Here is a 17270-nt window from a genome sequence, read left to right on the forward strand (position 1 = left end):
TAAATAAAATTGACTGTTGGTTCTATAACGGTATGTAGCATAGAAATGAACAATATGTGGTATGATACCATAATATTGTTCATTTTTATGCTGCAACCGATGTAAATCTTATGCACTATAATATATATGCAATATATTTTTTTTAGGTTTTTTACATCTCTTTCAATTCAAAAGAAGGGGAGAAGGACAGCAGTAAACCCTACCTTCACACATTCAAACATTTAATTAATCAATTAGGCAACATGAACTTATTAGCTTTTGTCGCTTATTAATACAATAATTATAATTATTTTGATATAACCAATAAATGAATTAATTAACCACCATGAGCCACCATTTTTTGCATTTATTTTCTGAATTAAGCAATCGTTAATTACCATTAACTGAGTAATTCACTAATCTTATATATAAATGTGAAAGTATTTATGATGTATGCTCTTTATACAAATCTACAGTTATACAAATACAAATACAAATACAACGCCACAACAGGCAAAATGCCCAACGAGGTGGCTGATAAAAAGATGCCCATAAAAATATGGTTGTCATATGTTTCAAAAATACAGCAACCCAATTAAAAATGCAATTAACACAAATTACAAACAATATATACACATGATAAAATATTATACGATGCCCATAAAGATTACTTATGGTTGTCTTATTCTAAGAATGGATAGCTTCTCGATTTACCCCAACATGTTTATCGTATTTCTTTTTAAACGTGTCAATTGTGTTACAATTTACTACCTCCGGGGGTAAGCTATTCCATTTATTAACAACCCTATTGGAGAAAAATTCCCTGCGACACCATAACCTTGCATTGTCCCTCACCAAATTAGACCGATCGTCGCCAGATTTTGCATATATACCAAACAGGTCCGGGATTGAGCCGTAGGCTACTTTAAAAGTTCGTCAGAGCTGGGCAAATGCCCGAAATGGGCAAAAAACTGTCGGGCAACAATGGTTTTGGGGCCTCAACAATCACTTTCGGAACGTTTACTTTGGTTACCGTGGTTCCCAACAATGCGTTTCAGACGTGAATATATGCCTTTACAATGGTTTGTCACACCTTTAATTCTGTTATTATAACAGTTTATTCATTTATAACGGTTTGTCACATTTCCAATTTAATTGCAGAAAACCCGGGAAGCGCCGGGTATTTCTGCTATCCTATATGCAGGTTGTCCTGTAATCCTGTAAGTGATAATGCGGCCTTTATCTCATCAACCGCCCATCGTATAGGTATAGTTTCAATTTAAAAATGCTTAAAAGGCGTTTGACATTCGCCGCACAAGCTGAACATATGACGTCACTAACAACAGAGAACAACAAATACGACGACAAAACTGGGAATAAAAATGTTCAACGCGAACAGATGAACTCAATGCTTGCCTCAAATCATCAACACTCTGGCACGAAGTTAAAAAATTATCATTATCCACCAACATGCGAGTTCTCTTACTTGATGCAGAATTTTTTTTGAGTAAGAAATAATTAATAAGCTATACATATATAAATTTTTTACGGGGCGGGCAACGTCGCCGGGTATCAGCTAGTCTTATATATAAATGTGAAAGTATGTATGTATGCTCTTTATACAAATCTACAGTTTTAGACCGATCGTCGCCAGATTTTGCATATATACCAAACAGGTCCGGGATTGAACCGTAGGCTACTTTAAAAGTTCGTCAGAGCTGGGCAAATGCCCGAAATGGGCGAAAAACTGTCGTGCAACAATGGTTTTTGGGCCACAACAATCACTTTCGGAACGTTTACTTTGGTTACCGTGGTTTCCAACAATGCGTTTCAGACGTGTATATATGCCTTTACAATGGTTTGTCACACCTTTAACTCTGTTATTACAATGGTTTGTTACACCTTTAACTCTGTTATTACAATGGTTTGTTACACCTTTAACTCTGTTATTACAATGGTTTGTTACACCTTTAACTCTGTTATTACAACAGTTTATTCCTTTATAACGGTTTGTAACTTTTCCAATCCTCCCAGTAATTGAAGAAAACCCGGGAAAAAAGCCGGGTATTTCTGCTAGCCTATATACAGGGTGTCCTGTAAGTGCTAATGCGGCCTTTATCTCAACAACCGTCCATCGTAGAGGTATAGTTTCAATTTAAAAAATGCTTAAAAGGCGTTTGAATAATATTCAAATAATAAAATTAATCTTCAAATAATATTCAAGCTGGACACATGGCGTCACCAACAACAGAGGACAACAACTACGACGACAAAATTGGGAATAAAAACGTTTAACGCCAGCTGATGAACTCAATGCTTGCCTCAAATCATCAACACTCTGGCACGAAGTTAAAAAAAATTATCATTATCTACCAACATGTGACTCAGCACTGCTATCATTTTCACGTCAGTTGATCAAACTTGGCAATGGAAGAATTCCCGTAGACCGAAGCACTGGACTGATTAAGTTACCAAATGGATTTTGCCAGTTGTTAAATTCAGTTCAAGAACTTGCAGACAAAGTCTTCCCAAACATTCAATAAAATGACCAAAACCATGAGTGGCTTTCTAAGAGCGATTCTGGCACCGAAAAATGACAGTGTGAACAAGATCAACGAAAAAAATCCTGAAAATTATTCCAGGAGACTCCACATCTTACAGATCGGTTGACACTGTAACAGACTCAGCGCAAACAGTTCTGTATCCTGCAAAATTTCTGAACTCTTTGGATATTCCGGGTGGGTCACCACACAACTCGACTCTCAAAGTCGGAGCACCTATAATGCTTTTAAGAAATTTGGAGACATTGAGACTCTGCAATGGCAGCAGACTATGCGTGAAGAAATTGCACAATTACATCATTAAATCAACGATTCTAACTGGATGTGCCGAAGGAGAAGACGTTTTCATTCCACGTTATCCCAATTATCACTGAAGAAATGCCATTCACTTTCTAGCGATTACAGTTCCCGATTCGTTTAGCTTTTGCCATAACAGTCAACAAAGCGCAAGACCAGTCGTTAGCATTGGCAGGTATACTTGAGCCCTGTTTGAACCTACTCGAGTCCTGTTTTTGACACGGATAGCTTTTCGTCGCCTGTTCGCGTGTTGGTAATCCCAAAAATTTGTACATCTACACACCAGATGGACAAACAAAAATATTGTGTATCCACAAGCGATTGCCTGAAGTTTTTAATTAAAATATTTAAAAATAAAAGTAATTTCTTCTTACTTGATGCAGAAATTTTTTTGATTAAGAAATAATTAATGAGCCATACGTATATACATTTTTACGGGGCGAGCGACGTCGCCGGGTATCAGCTAGTAACTAATAATAATAAATTCAATCAAACAGTAAAAGCCCGGTAAAATATGCGTTAGTGAATCAATTAACCACCATGAATTGATTAGTTTCTGGTCTTTATCAATTAATTAATAATTATAATCATTCAATAGACCTTTATTAAAAGCGGGATTTTACCGTTTGGAGGAAATAAATTAATTTTACTCCAAACAGTATAAAAACTTTAAATCATATAATTAATTATATAATGGTAATTATTACTTAGTGTCAAGAACTAGTAAGTTTGTGGTGGTCGATTAGTCCCTCATTAATTATTAATATAAATTGTAGTTTTTAAATAATCATAATTATTCATCAGTTAATAAGCGTCAGGAACTAATAAGTTCATGATGGTTGATTGATTCATTAAAAGTGGGCTTTGACTTGGTATTAGTTTGTGAAATGAAAACCCTTACAAGCGTATTTCGGGCTTTCACCAATTCGCCTTGGTGAATATTAGGTCTACCGGGGGTTTACGTAAATTTCGCCTCTGACATTTCGTCCCAGCTCCATTTTACCCCTGACATTTTGCCCTGGCCATTCCGACAGTGTGTAGGTGATTCACCAAGTAAGTGACAGTATGAATGACTAACTGAACGACCAAGTGAAGGAAGAGAGACCATGTAAGTCAACAATTGAAGGGGTGAGTGATGGTACGAGTGAGTGACAGTATAATGACCATAGGAGAGACCAAGTGGGTGTGGTCACCCACACGTCACTAACTTGATGACTCTATAATGTCATCCCCTCGGTCACAACTTGATCACGAAAATGGCCACTCATACAGCCACGCACTTGGTCACTCACTCATACAGTCACTCCGCACATTAACTTGGTCACTCACCTACTCAATCCGATACTCATACGGTTACTCACTTGGTCACTCATGTAGTCATTCACTAACTCCTGTAGTCATTCACTAACTCATGTAGTCATTCACTAACTCATGTAGTCATTCACTATCCCATACAGTCACTTAAACTCACGCATACGGCCACTCATCCAATCCCTTGGTCACTCACACAGTCAGTCACCTACTTGGTCACTTCTTCTCACTTGCCCCATAAGTCTTCTTCACACTTCTTTTGAAAACCCACGCTGCTGTCTCCGGCCCTTATGTGTCACTGGGCGCACGTGCAATTTTTCTCTCTAATCATTGTGTTCATCTAACCCCTTTCAGTCAAAAGGCTTGTGCGTTATATCGACTTTATGGCTGTCTTCATGAGGAGAGCGACGTGAGTGATTATATACTTGCGAACACGGGGCAGGGGGGGGGGGCATTGCCACAAATCTTTGCCAACTTTTTCCGACACAATCCTGCACTTTTTGAGGTAACGGAAGTAAGTTGCTTTTCAACTCTGGTTGTGAGTGGTTTTATCTACCTATCTATGTGGTCACTCATACGGTCAGGGCAGGCGAAATGCACTGGGGATGAAACATCGGGGACAGAGTTTCCGGATTCCCCCCCCCCTTTTACCGTGACACGTGCATTGGAAAGAAAGCTAGTTCGATAACTAGCTAGTATATGGAATTCAAGAAAGTTTTTTCTCTAAAATAACTCAACAAAATTACAGTTAACTACAGAAGAGAATCGTATAGAAGACGAAGAATTTCATGTCGACACGTCTTACCTGTTCCTTGAAAACCTTAATTTTGGAAAAAAATCATCATTTAAAAAGGTCTCTTCTTAGATTATATAATTTACAATTTATAAAACAAAAATATAATTAAAGAGTTTGGTGACTGAGACAAACTCTACAATTGAGAATTCCATTCATTATATATGGAAATAATTTATTGGACGCAAATATCAAGATAAGTGAAACAAATCGGGAATAGGAATTTCTGAATAATTTTGGGGAATTTAAATTTATTTCTTCTAAAAAAATTCCTCAACTAATTACAGTAATATATACCAACCGTGATTCTCACTTCATTTTCTTTAAAAGTCTATGTAATTTGAGTATAAAATCGAATAAGCGAAGCTTTAATCTAATACGATTATCGTTGGATATGTACGACGGCTTCGAATTCCCCACATACCAAGCTTTTATTTAAATTGTAATGTACTCGTTAGCAAAACGATGGAGATAATAACACACTTTTTATTGATTAGCTTCTAGGAATTCCGTAAAAATTAGTTTTTCTTGCAAAAGTCTTAAGAGGAGTTTTTTTTACTATATCCAAACCAATAAATGATTAAATTTTTAATTTTCCGAAAACCTACAGTGAAAATGTGAATTTTCAAATTTCGAGATGAAACTATTACATGCGTAAGTAATAATTTTATTCAACAAGAATAAACTTTATCTAAAAAAAATTCACTTTCGAAGAATTATTCTGACGAGAAATGTTTCATATTTTTCTGTTTTTATTAAGTAATTAAATATTTTTTTCGAAAAATATTGAAAAATTTTGACTTTTCTTCTTCAATTTAAAAATTTTTGCATTTTCATAATATTTTTACTTTCCTCATTTTAATAGTTATTTCAGTGGTTTCTATTTTTTTTTTTAACTTCTCACATTATCTTACTTTTTAAATTCCCAAATTCTCATATTTTTTTAATTTTTTACGTTTTATTATTATTCTAATTTCCATACTTAATTTTTTTTAACTTTCACAACATTTCACACACATTTAAAGTCTTCTAAATTACATTTTAATATGATTTCTTTGATTTCTGAATTTTACGTGTAATTTTCACATTTTTTTTAAATTTAAAATTTTTAAATTTTTTTTAAACATTTGTAAAAAAAAATGTATTTAGAAATAAACTTTGGCGGAAAACTTAACTACTTGGAAATGTTGATTTCAAATATTGTTTTCATCTTTTCGACAATCGAACAAATGTTTCTTTGGAGAAATTTCTCAATTTTTCCTTCCTTTTATTTTTCTCGGGAGATATTTTTTCGTACATATGACACTTTCGACATTTTTCATCACTTAGATAGAAAAGTTCAGTTCGTTTGACACAACTTGTGATACAAAAGAAAGAAATTCATTGAAGATATTTATAGTATTTTGGGAGAGAAGAGTAACAATAATAAATATTGATTTCCTCAAAATCGATGAAGAATATGTATCACATGAGAAGGGGATTGGTGCACGCAAATTTTCCGAAAAACACATTTTCGAATTTTTCAATTTTGAAATACTATGAAATTTTCTGCATCTAATTGTGTTCAAGATTTTGTTATACCTGTATCTAAAATATTTTTAAATATTTTAATATAAACTGCTAGCAGGCATTACATATGCTAATGTTTTCCACTATATGCTCTTCTCTCAAAATTACTTATTTCGTTAGATAAGGAACATTTTTTCGAACACCATTCAAATGTGTTGAAACTTCACCGTGTCTCTCAAACTATGTGGTGGTGTTTAACAGGCGAATTTTTTATAAAAATTATTTTAAAAAATTTCATGGCACAAAATGTGGGTAAATTTTCATGATGTTTAAAAAAGTTTTGAAGTTAAAATTCGAGAAAAAATATGTAACCAACTATTAAAATCCTAAATTCTCGTGTTAAACTGCACAAAAATATAAATCATATTCGAGAAAAGAAATTGAATGCCCCCTCCCTAAAGTGGATGGAAAATTTCTAAACGCTCCTTAAAGGAAGGAGATTTTTCTTATAGGAAAGCATGGGAGAGAAGCAAAGATATTGTACACAACACCCACTTAAAGAAGTTATAATTTACTTATGCAATTATGACATCACTATCCGCTACCATGGGAAGGTTTTTTAACAACTGGCAGATGGATAGCGGAAAGTGACATGATCGTTGCAAAGTCGTCATCTGGTGGCAGCGTCAGCAGTTGTGAGCTAGACCCGAGTCAGGTCTGGCCGTCCATGTACGGTCCCTTTAGTGTACACGAGCTCCAAGGAAAGATTGAGAGATTCGTTGCCTTTGTAGTCTAGTGACGTAGGTTTTTCACCCGGAAAGTGAAAGGACGTGAGTTCGATTCCACGTAAAGGCAGTTGAATTTTCTCTCTTTCTAAAAATTAATCTTCGCAACAGCCACACACACACACAGCTGTTAAATACCTTCGTATAATTTACTTACATGAAATCGAACACACTACTGTGCCATATAACATTATTCCATTTCTGATACCAACAGTAGGCATAAAATATAGTTCATATACATAATACAGTTGAATCCCGTTATAACGAACTCCAAGAGACCGGAGAAATCACTTCGTTATAACGAAATTTCGTTATAAAGGAATTTAAGGTTGTTTTCATTGTTCCTATGTAAACTTATTCGAGGGATGAGAAAAGTGTTCGTTAATTTTCGCTATAACGGTATTCTTTAAAACGGGATTCGACTGTAGTAATGCAATGATATACGTGTTAACCAAGTGAATTGGTGAACAATGTGGTGTTATCTTTAATTACTTTTTTCGTATCACAAATAAACTTCATAGTTGCTATTGCTTCCGATTTATTCAGAAGATTTCCAATTTTTTAGCCTTAACCACTTCAAGTACAAGCTTTTGGCAACTCATTTGATTATCTCTATTTGACGAATCGGCGGTGAATCTGATAACTTCGTCTTCACCTAAACCCACGTTAGAGAAAGGACGAAGGGGAAAAGAAAAAAAAAAGATATAAGGAAAAAGTATAATAGATAAGATAAATAGATAAGAGAGAGAGATAGAAGACTTTCCTTCTCATGCCACGTAGAAGCCTCTCTTTCTCTCTTACATGCATATAATAGAAAGATACATTGTGTGTGTGGAAAAAAAATTATTAACAGGCGTAGAGAAAGAAAGGAAGGAAAGAAAAAACAACCGCAGCTGATAGAGTTGCTAAGAAGCATCACGATGGTGAAGAGATAGGGAAGAAAACACTGAGAACTATATTGTTTGAATTTATTCAGCTGGCATATTTGGACGCAATATTACGCCCGTGATCGCACACATGGGTAGAATCTTCTGGTTGGAAACCAGGTTATTCCGATTTTTCGTCTCGTAATAGGAAAATCCCTAAAAATCCTCAAATTGTGCTTTTTTGAATAAAAAAAAATCTCTAAACATCCTCAAATGGTGCGTCGTTTGGAAGAAAAATCTCTAAAGAAAGTATTATTTCGATCACTGAAACTCCAGACTGACCATTTTTCCCAAAAAAATATGGAGAAATTAGGACTTTAAGTATTGGAAATATGCAATTGCCACCAAATATGATGCCAAAAGCAAGCAAATTTGCCAATTATTGCAGAACGCACATTTCAAGTAGGTTTCGTTGAAATTACGAAGGGGAAAAAATCAGGATACTTCTACTTTTAAAAAACGGGGCATTTTTTCTTAAAATCGATACGGTAAAAATATGAGCACCTTCTGGAAAAATGAGCCATATTGCCACCGTATGCAGCCCTTCCCCTAAAAAAAATCCCCCTGTTATCCCTTTTATTCGTATGACATGTTTTCTTCCGTGTGAGGTATTTCATCACGTGATAAACTACAGATTCATGGTAATCTATCTTGTTTGGTTCTTGTTATTGATCAACTATCTTCTCGATCTTGTTTGGTCCGCAATGTTATAGCTGAGATAAAAAAATTGTCCGCAAGACGAGAGGTCAGTGCACTCATGATTAACTACATAAAGACAGTAATGTTATGGATGAGACAGTAGCAGAACGGAATCAAATGTTTCGCAACAACTCGAATAAATCACGTATATCGAGTTGCACGGCTATGCAGAAGATCCCGCTGATAATCCAAATATATGACGTCCGTTGCTTCTATTTCCAGAGCGCTTCTGTACGTGTATCTTACGTTATATATGAGGACGTGTGTACATATAAGTCCATCGATACTTGGGATACAACATCATCATCGATCCACCGGCGTTTAATATTTCCCACATTCTCAGTTACATGATGTCACTACGAGTTTAAATACACACACACGCGGATATACAAGCTAGAGAGGGAGAGAGAGATCCTGTGCCAGTTTGGAGATTTACTAGGAATGCTTTTCCGAGTATAGGATGAACATCGAATTCCTCATAAGCAACATCAAGGCGATTACCGCATTCCTTCCGTGGGAATCTGTCGGATATTTGGACATCAAAATGATGGCATTTTCACACAGATATGATCCTACGTATTCATACTAATCACTGATCATTTATATACGGGGTTACGGAACGTATTTCGAATAGTTTGAATGCATATTTTCAGTTATAAATTTTATAAAGTATTTTTTAACTGATAGTTTTTGGGTAAATGATTTCAAAAACTATATATTTTTCTAATGTTATAAGGAATTAGCTGGGATGTATTTTTAGCGTCCGGGTGGCATGGTGGTTGCCGTCATGGTCCCGGGTCCAAACCCAGGGATATAGGTAAGATATTTTCTCCTTACGTGCTTGAGGTGACCACCGATAGATGACACCTTCATTTCCAACCCAATTCATTAATGGCAGTGAATTGCGATACAGCGATATGGCCAGAGTTGGTGTTTGGTGAAGTAGTTGGAATGATTTAAAAAAAAAAGATTTTCAATTGTAAATATTGCAAGTATTTTTTAAAATATTTGAAATTCGGGAAATTTATAGAATTTATTTACACCTACGCACTCACAACACAAAATATACACACACGTAAAAAATGCACACAAAATATATACAAACTCAAAATACAAGTACGTCACCAATTAAGTAAATAGCTCAAGGGATCACATACTTCATCGTATCTAGGGCATACTGATAATTAAATATATATTGGGGGTTGACCAATCATTAATAATATTCATTCCTCATTACATTCGTAAAGAGAAAAAATAAATAAAAGTACAGTATACAATAAAAATATACAAGGTGCATAGCTAACAACACGCACTTTACTGGCGAGCCATTGATCCTAGAGGCATACTTCCAGTCAGAAAAAGTACCCACAATAACGTGTAGAACTCAGATACGTCATTCATGTTGCAAGGAGGTTATTTTTATTAAAATATTAAAAAATTAACTTTTTATACTGACACCTTGTGCTCAAAACCTAATAAGAGAGTTGTTACCCTGTGTCTCCTGATGTCAACAAATTAAATTCCACGTTTTTAAGTGCAATATTCACTAAAATATTCTGATTCGAAAAACGGAGAAAAGTTGGAAGAACAACATAAATAAGGGTAAAAACCTCTTTCATTAGTTTTAGTTGCATTAAAAATTAACAAAGTTTAAAAATTATTTCTGTTTGTAGTTAAGACAAAAAAAAAATTCCACATCCGAAATAATGATAACCCATAATTCAACTCTGAAAATTTAAATTTTGAAAAATTATCCAAAAAAAAACCAACTAAATTTCTTCGCAAACATGCTTAAAAAAATGACACTCAGGCCTTTTAATTCCCAAAAATGATCGTTTCTTATGAAAATTGGAAGAAAATTACTGGGGAAAAAATGCCAAAAAAACGCATTGCGAAACGCAACATCAGTCAAAAATGGTTAAAACCAGACATGTCTTGTAAAAACCATACTAGTTAAAAAACAAATACCTCGATGGCGATCAGTTACTTTGAAAGATTAAAAATTTCCGATTTTCTTGATAATATACTCACCCAGAAAAACTTATTCAAATCATTTGAATTTCAATAATTGTCTATTATTAATTCTCTTATTTTTCCCCTAAAAATTCCACCAGACAGTTTCTTATCGACGAAAGCTTCGAAATAACGCCATTAGTCTGGATTTTCTTTCCCAGTCTTAACTCGGATATAATTAATTTCTTTCTGACACATCCATTTTATTGCTAGAGTGATCGGAATTTTCTTCAATCTTATTTCGCGATTCTTATAAGACAGAATAGCAGAAGCGAATTGAGGGCGCGAAAAAAAAAAGCTAACGGCATGGGAAACGATTTTGCGGCCCCGGAATTTTCTCGAAACCCGTTAACTAGTTCTTAATGAGGTGTAAGGAAATCTTTCTTTTTTCATCAGAAAATGTATTTCCTTAGATACATCTCCCAGAGAGATGACTTTCTTCTGGATTGGAAACTTCGTCAAGCCTTAGAATAATTCAGCCATATATTTCAGAGATTTATTGAAGTAGCCTTGTGAGAGACTGAAAGCTCGTTCAAGTATTCAGAGAAATGTCTAGAGTCTAGACATATGCTGCTGTTCACATATATCTTCTGAATGTAAGTATACAGGGTAATTATTTCTCCCGATTACAATGACAAATTGTAAACATTGATATAAATAATACATATATATGTATAGCAGATGGGAGTTATAAGTTTTGTTTATCTGCATTATTCCGATTCAGAAATGCTTTGTATGCCTGCATATCATTAGAACCCCAGGGCCGTCATTTCAGGGGGGGGGGGGCAAACAACATGTACTCAATGTATATATATATTTGTATATATATATATACCATTTAAAGTGTATTTTAAAAAACGTGACCCTCCCCTCCCAAATGACGGGCCTGATTAGAACTCGGAACAAGACTTGTTTAACCCTTACGCTGCGGGAATAGTCGGCGAAATGCTTCGCTCAAAACAGCAGCTTAAAACCAATTCCCTTGTTTTTCCAGTTGTCTTTTGTGAAAGATAGATGCCACTCGAACTCATGCGCTGCAAATACAGTAGAGCAGTGGTTCTCAACCGGTGTTCCGCGGAGCCCTTGGGGTTCCTTGTGCACTCTCCAAGGACTCCGCGGCTGCTCAAGGAAAATGAAAAAAAAAACAGTAAAATTAAAAAAAAAAAATTATAAATATTTTTAAACAGTAAAAATAAATCAGTAACTTTGATTAAAAATTAAAAAATTGGCCCTACGGGGCTCCGCCATAGATATTTTTTCTTAAAGGAGCTCCGCGAGTCAAAAAAGGTTGAGAACCACTGCAGTAGAGCATCGATATTCCAAAACAGTTGGAAACTGGGGGTGTTCGGATAACTGATTTTTCGCATAACCGATCATTCACGGAAAAAAAATTTACGTCATAGGAGCAACATGAAACAAAGAAACAGTGATATTAAAACACAAAACTGTATACATCCTGTATAGCCTAGTAACTGACTAGCCTAGTTTGACAAAATGGCCGTTAAAGTAGGCCTACAGGTTAGAGAAATTAAGTCAAAAATTTTCTTTTGCTTCAGAGCTGAGACTCTCTTTTTTTTTTTCTCTTTTTTGCCGCCAAGTCCCGCAAACGTTTTAAAAACAGCAATTTGATAGCATGACATTCTTCTTGGTGTTCTAACCACTTCATCGCCCTCTCAAGGCAGTGCATTTGCCGACTGGAACACTTTCAGTTAAACGATGTTTCGGTTGATTGGTATTTGGATAAGTGATGCTCAACTGTTCTGTCGTCCCTCAGTATCCGTGGGATTACGATCCGGTGGTCACCACGAATATGGAAAATCCACGAAGAACACAAACCATAAAGTTTTGTTTGTTGGGCATCGAAACACGGCGCTTTCTACGCGAGAGCTGGCAGGATCTAGGGCTTTATAGGTGCAACTTCACCATCGTCAGATAGAATTTTACGTTCTCTTTTCTTGATAATATCAGAATTCATGGATGCCGTAATAACATGGAACCACAGCAATGAAGTTAGCTGTTGTCAATATTTCGAACTTTTCATTTTCACGAACATTTAAACAACAGTTTTTTGGAAATATGTCCTGAGCACAAGATACACTTTTCGGAGAGGGTTTTTTAAAACGTTTATTTATCAGGCATTTTGTTCCGATTTCGCAATGAAACGGTGTTTTCCCGGAAACTGGGAAAGACACCGCGAATACGAAAACCTCGAATATGATATCCGCGGATACCGCGGGCCTATTTTACAGTGGGACATAAGACGGACACTGTATGAGACGGAAACCTGTCTTCGACGGAATTAAAAAATAGTACCTTCATTGATTAATGCTTTTATGAGCACCTCTATATAAAACCAGAATTTGTCTAACATTTAATATTTTAGTCTCTTAACGTTTGCGGTTCCGAACTTCGAGGCGCGAATGCGAGCCGAATTCCCCCCCCCCCCCCATTGAAAAGTCAGCAGGGAGACAGCAATAGTCCTACAATGGTGCAATTACTTAATCATTACACTTCACTCAAAGTTAGAAAAATTGATGGCAGATGGCAACACTACACATAACAAGCATTACACAGAAACAAACTTCATGTTAGATTCACAACACGTGCACGCACATTCCAGAATGTACCAATTCCTTAGAAATTCTGTAGAGGAATATGTACGAGGTGCATGTAGTAGTAGTAGTCTCCGGGAGTTACGTTTCGTACAGGTTTCATTGTAGAATACAATTTGAAAAAAAAGCGGTGTGGTACGAACAGAGAGAGGTTCGAACCCAAAATTACCAACAAATTAGTGAGTGGTACTCTACTACCATTCAACAACATTCAACAATGTATACCCATCCTCAAAAGTACAAACGAATCTGTTAGAAAAAATAGAAATGATAATAAAAAAACTAACTGCGCCATCTATACGTCATTTCAAGAACTTCATGTTAAAGAAGAAAAGAAGTTCTGATCGTCACAGGATGATTGAGCACGCTGATCATCTGTGGATGATGGGAACATTCTCAGGATTAAACAGAGGTAGATATTCTAAGAATTTTCGACTGGCAGGTGGTGGTGGCACGATTGAAAAGTGTCACCACCTGCGAAGAACGACTTTAGACATAAATAGCACATGAGGTACAAAATAAGGTCATATGCACGATATTAAACACAATAATAAAGGCTCCAAAACTACTCAGGTGTTTGGAGACATTTTCATGATTATATGCTATATTTTTGATATATATATATCATTCATAACGTCATCTTATTGAAAACTCAGCCATTCTTTATAAGTGAACCAATCCAATCAGTTCCCGAAAACCTTCAAAAGAAACTTAACCTTTGTCACAAACAGTCAGACATTTCAGGAGTGGTTTTGGAGCGTTAGGTCGTAGGTTGCGACAAGTTTTTTTTCCCCCTCTTTTTTTTGGAAACAGTTTCTCTTAGATCCTTAAAAAATTCTACAAAACATTCCATCCATGGCGGGCATTTATTTGAAAAATAAAAAACAAATTTATTTTTCCCTTAAATTTTTATACTTTTTTCCCCCCAAAACATTTTATTTTGATTGAAATTGAAGTTTTTCGAGATTCTGAACTCTTGAAAAAGCTCAAAATAGCTTCTTCCAGCAAGAATTTTATTTTTATCTTATTCCATAAAGCCGTTTCACTTCCTGTATTTTGAAGAAAAGAAATAATTCCTTTCTTAGCCCAAAAACTTACTACGGATGATGTATTTCCTATATTTTGGACCTTTTTCATTTTTATAAATATTAAAAAAAAAAAAAAATTGAGGACGGCCTTGGTCAATATTGATTTTGTCATTTTACCATCGAAGGAAACATTTCCTGAAGTTAAGCTTATCCATGAGCATTTTCAATAGACAAGACTGAGAGGATATCCTCTCCGGTATAATAGCGATGGCTTAACGCGATAGAGATTTTATTCTTTCCTTAAAACTTCCTGTTGGCTCAGTAAAAGTGCATGGAAATGTGTCTTAAATGTTTATAAGAAAGCATTTATAAATCCCAGTGATAAAATTCACTAACCATATACAGCAGCGTTTATCACCATAGAGGCTGAATAAATTCTATATGTTTAGAATTCCTCTAACAAGGAAAGCGTCCCAAGGTCACGTCTAATAAATATGCACTAATGATGCACCAAAATATGAAAAAGTCCAGCGGAATTGCTATGCGTCACTCAAAAAAATTGTAAATATTGATATTTTGAACGCCAATGGAGGTCAAGAATGAATTTTAAAAGCCCGTAACCCTTGAGTATTAGAGTGAGGTCATTCAAGCAACACGTGATCAAGTTCATTAGAGATGATGAAAAAAGAAAAGAAATATCTATATATTTTTTTTCTGAAACAGAGAAGGTAGAGGAAAAAAGGAAAAGGAGAAGAATTTTTTTGGCATCGCCAAGAACCGCACGAGAGGCGATGAGTAGCCGACTGTCATCGTTTTTTATATTTTTTTGCGGCTTTAAACCCTTCGCTTACAAGCTATTGGCAATAAATTTGGATGATCTGCATTTGACGAACGATAACAATATGGTAACCTTCTCCTAACCTAACCACACGTTAGAAAAAGGAAAAGAAGTGGAAGAAAAATGAAGTAAAAGAAAAGGAAGGGGGAAGAAAACAAATGAAAGAAAAACAGTATGAGCAGATAAGAGAGTAGGTATGAATTTGATTCCTCTTTTCATCCTCACAGTTACTGTTCTCTTTCGCTCTTACGTGTATTTAGGAGAAGGATAGATCATACATGGAAAAAAACACTAATATGAGTATAGAAACAAACGGAGGAAATAAGAACAACTTCGTTTCGTATTTTTGCTACAAAGCTTCACGATGAGGAAACAGAGATAACTTGTTTGAATTTATTCCACTGGTGGACGCAATATTACGTTCTTGATCGTAAAGTAGATATAGATCACTCGTTCATGTTAACACTTTATTAATCATTATTTCCTTCCCTACTACTATTATATGGTTTGGCCATCTGGGGTGGGGACTTCGTTTCAAATATTACACCAATAATAAAACTTCAAAAAAGAGCAATAAGACTCATCACAATTGACTATTTGACTCCTTCAAAGCAACTTTTTCACAGTCTTGGAATCCTTGCCTTACGTCAGCTTTACTTTTACAAATCTCTACTCTCAATAATTATTTCTAAACGACAATTGGCTTTGCTCTTAAACAGTTCTCAAATAGATTGAACAATGTATACTCGCTACCACTTATTCAAAAAACTCTTCTCAAGAAGCATTTTACTTACCTCATTTCAAAATTTTGCAGCTCTTTGCCACCTGATATCCTTAATATTACCAATTTATTACCTTTCAAAAGGCACATGAAACAATATTTTTTTTCAATCAGTGACTTTGAGAGTTTCTTTTGATGCGCCATGTGTTCCTTACTCAGATAAATTATGAATCTATTCGATATTAAATAATGAATAAATGGGGGGAATGATTTCAGAACGACATTGAACATTGAAGGACCGGACACACCCCGCTTCCCATCTCAGAGAGATATCGAAGCTTTCCCGGGGGATGGGTGTATCCGGAAATTTATTAATTTATGTGAAAATAACAATGATATACATATATACAATAAATAATCTGGAATAAATAATCGTACAAATTGTGATCATATAGCATCATCCACAGATAATCAGTCCGTAATCGTAATAGTCCTTATATAAATAATCAAAGAATAATTTTTGTCTTGTATGTGATAGAATCTGGAAGTGAGTTTATCCAATCTAGAATATACCAATCTCAGCAATCAAGCTGTAATAAGATATAAATTGACGTCTATATGTCCGGCATCTCCATTTCATTCACACCCGCCGGAAAAGGATGAAACAGTTGACACTTGTCCTCTTGGCCGTAAATTATACTTTTTAATAGGTAACCGTGTTACTTCTCTTGTTGGCACGTAAGACGGGTCCTCCGAGCGCCTATGTCGTCCCCTTGATCCCGCAGCTCGTGTCTTATTGTGGAGTAGATGTAGGTTGCGGTCCAGGAATCGAATCAACCTCTGCAAACGAATAGGTTGAAAGTTCAGAGGGCTGTCTAGAATTCTCATCTTCCAAGCAAGTATTCTGGACTCTGGCAGTTGGCCAAAGTGGAAGTCTCTCGTCTGGGGACACGTGGTTATATAGTGCCATAGGGAACCATTTGAACCGCAGATGCATACGCTGTTACTAGAACGTTTGTTACTAGAAAAGGGTCATGCTCGGTGATAGCGATTGATTTCTCTCTAGGCCAAACGTTCAAACGCCAATGAACTCGTCGTTGTATCTTGTATGCGTCCTTTGCTGCACATGTATTCCAATTGGTCTGCCTCCCTGCAACACGTCCTCTTTAAGCACCCGATGGACCAAACTCCTTGGCCA

At 35.6% G+C, this 17270-nt stretch overlaps 1 long non-coding RNA gene across 1 annotated transcript in view; it reads right to left on the bottom strand.

Annotated features, from left to right (window-relative positions):
- Positions 1 to 16183, bottom strand: part of LOC149070172 (uncharacterized) — a 39158-nt gene extending 22975 nt beyond the window's left edge. Inside the window, exon 1 of the long non-coding RNA XR_016195048.1 lies at positions 16146 to 16183. This is a non-coding gene — a long non-coding RNA (uncharacterized LOC149070172). The remainder of the gene's footprint in view (positions 1 to 16145) is intronic.
- Positions 16184 to 17270: the final 1087 nt, after the last annotated feature.

The sequence above is a fragment of the Pholcus phalangioides genome, unplaced genomic scaffold, assembly GCF_987345545.1.
Source record: "Pholcus phalangioides strain wild (caught in Gottingen) unplaced genomic scaffold, Ppha-v1.0 ptg000022l_1, whole genome shotgun sequence".
NCBI classification, from domain to species: Eukaryota; Metazoa; Arthropoda; class Arachnida; order Araneae; family Pholcidae; genus Pholcus; species Pholcus phalangioides.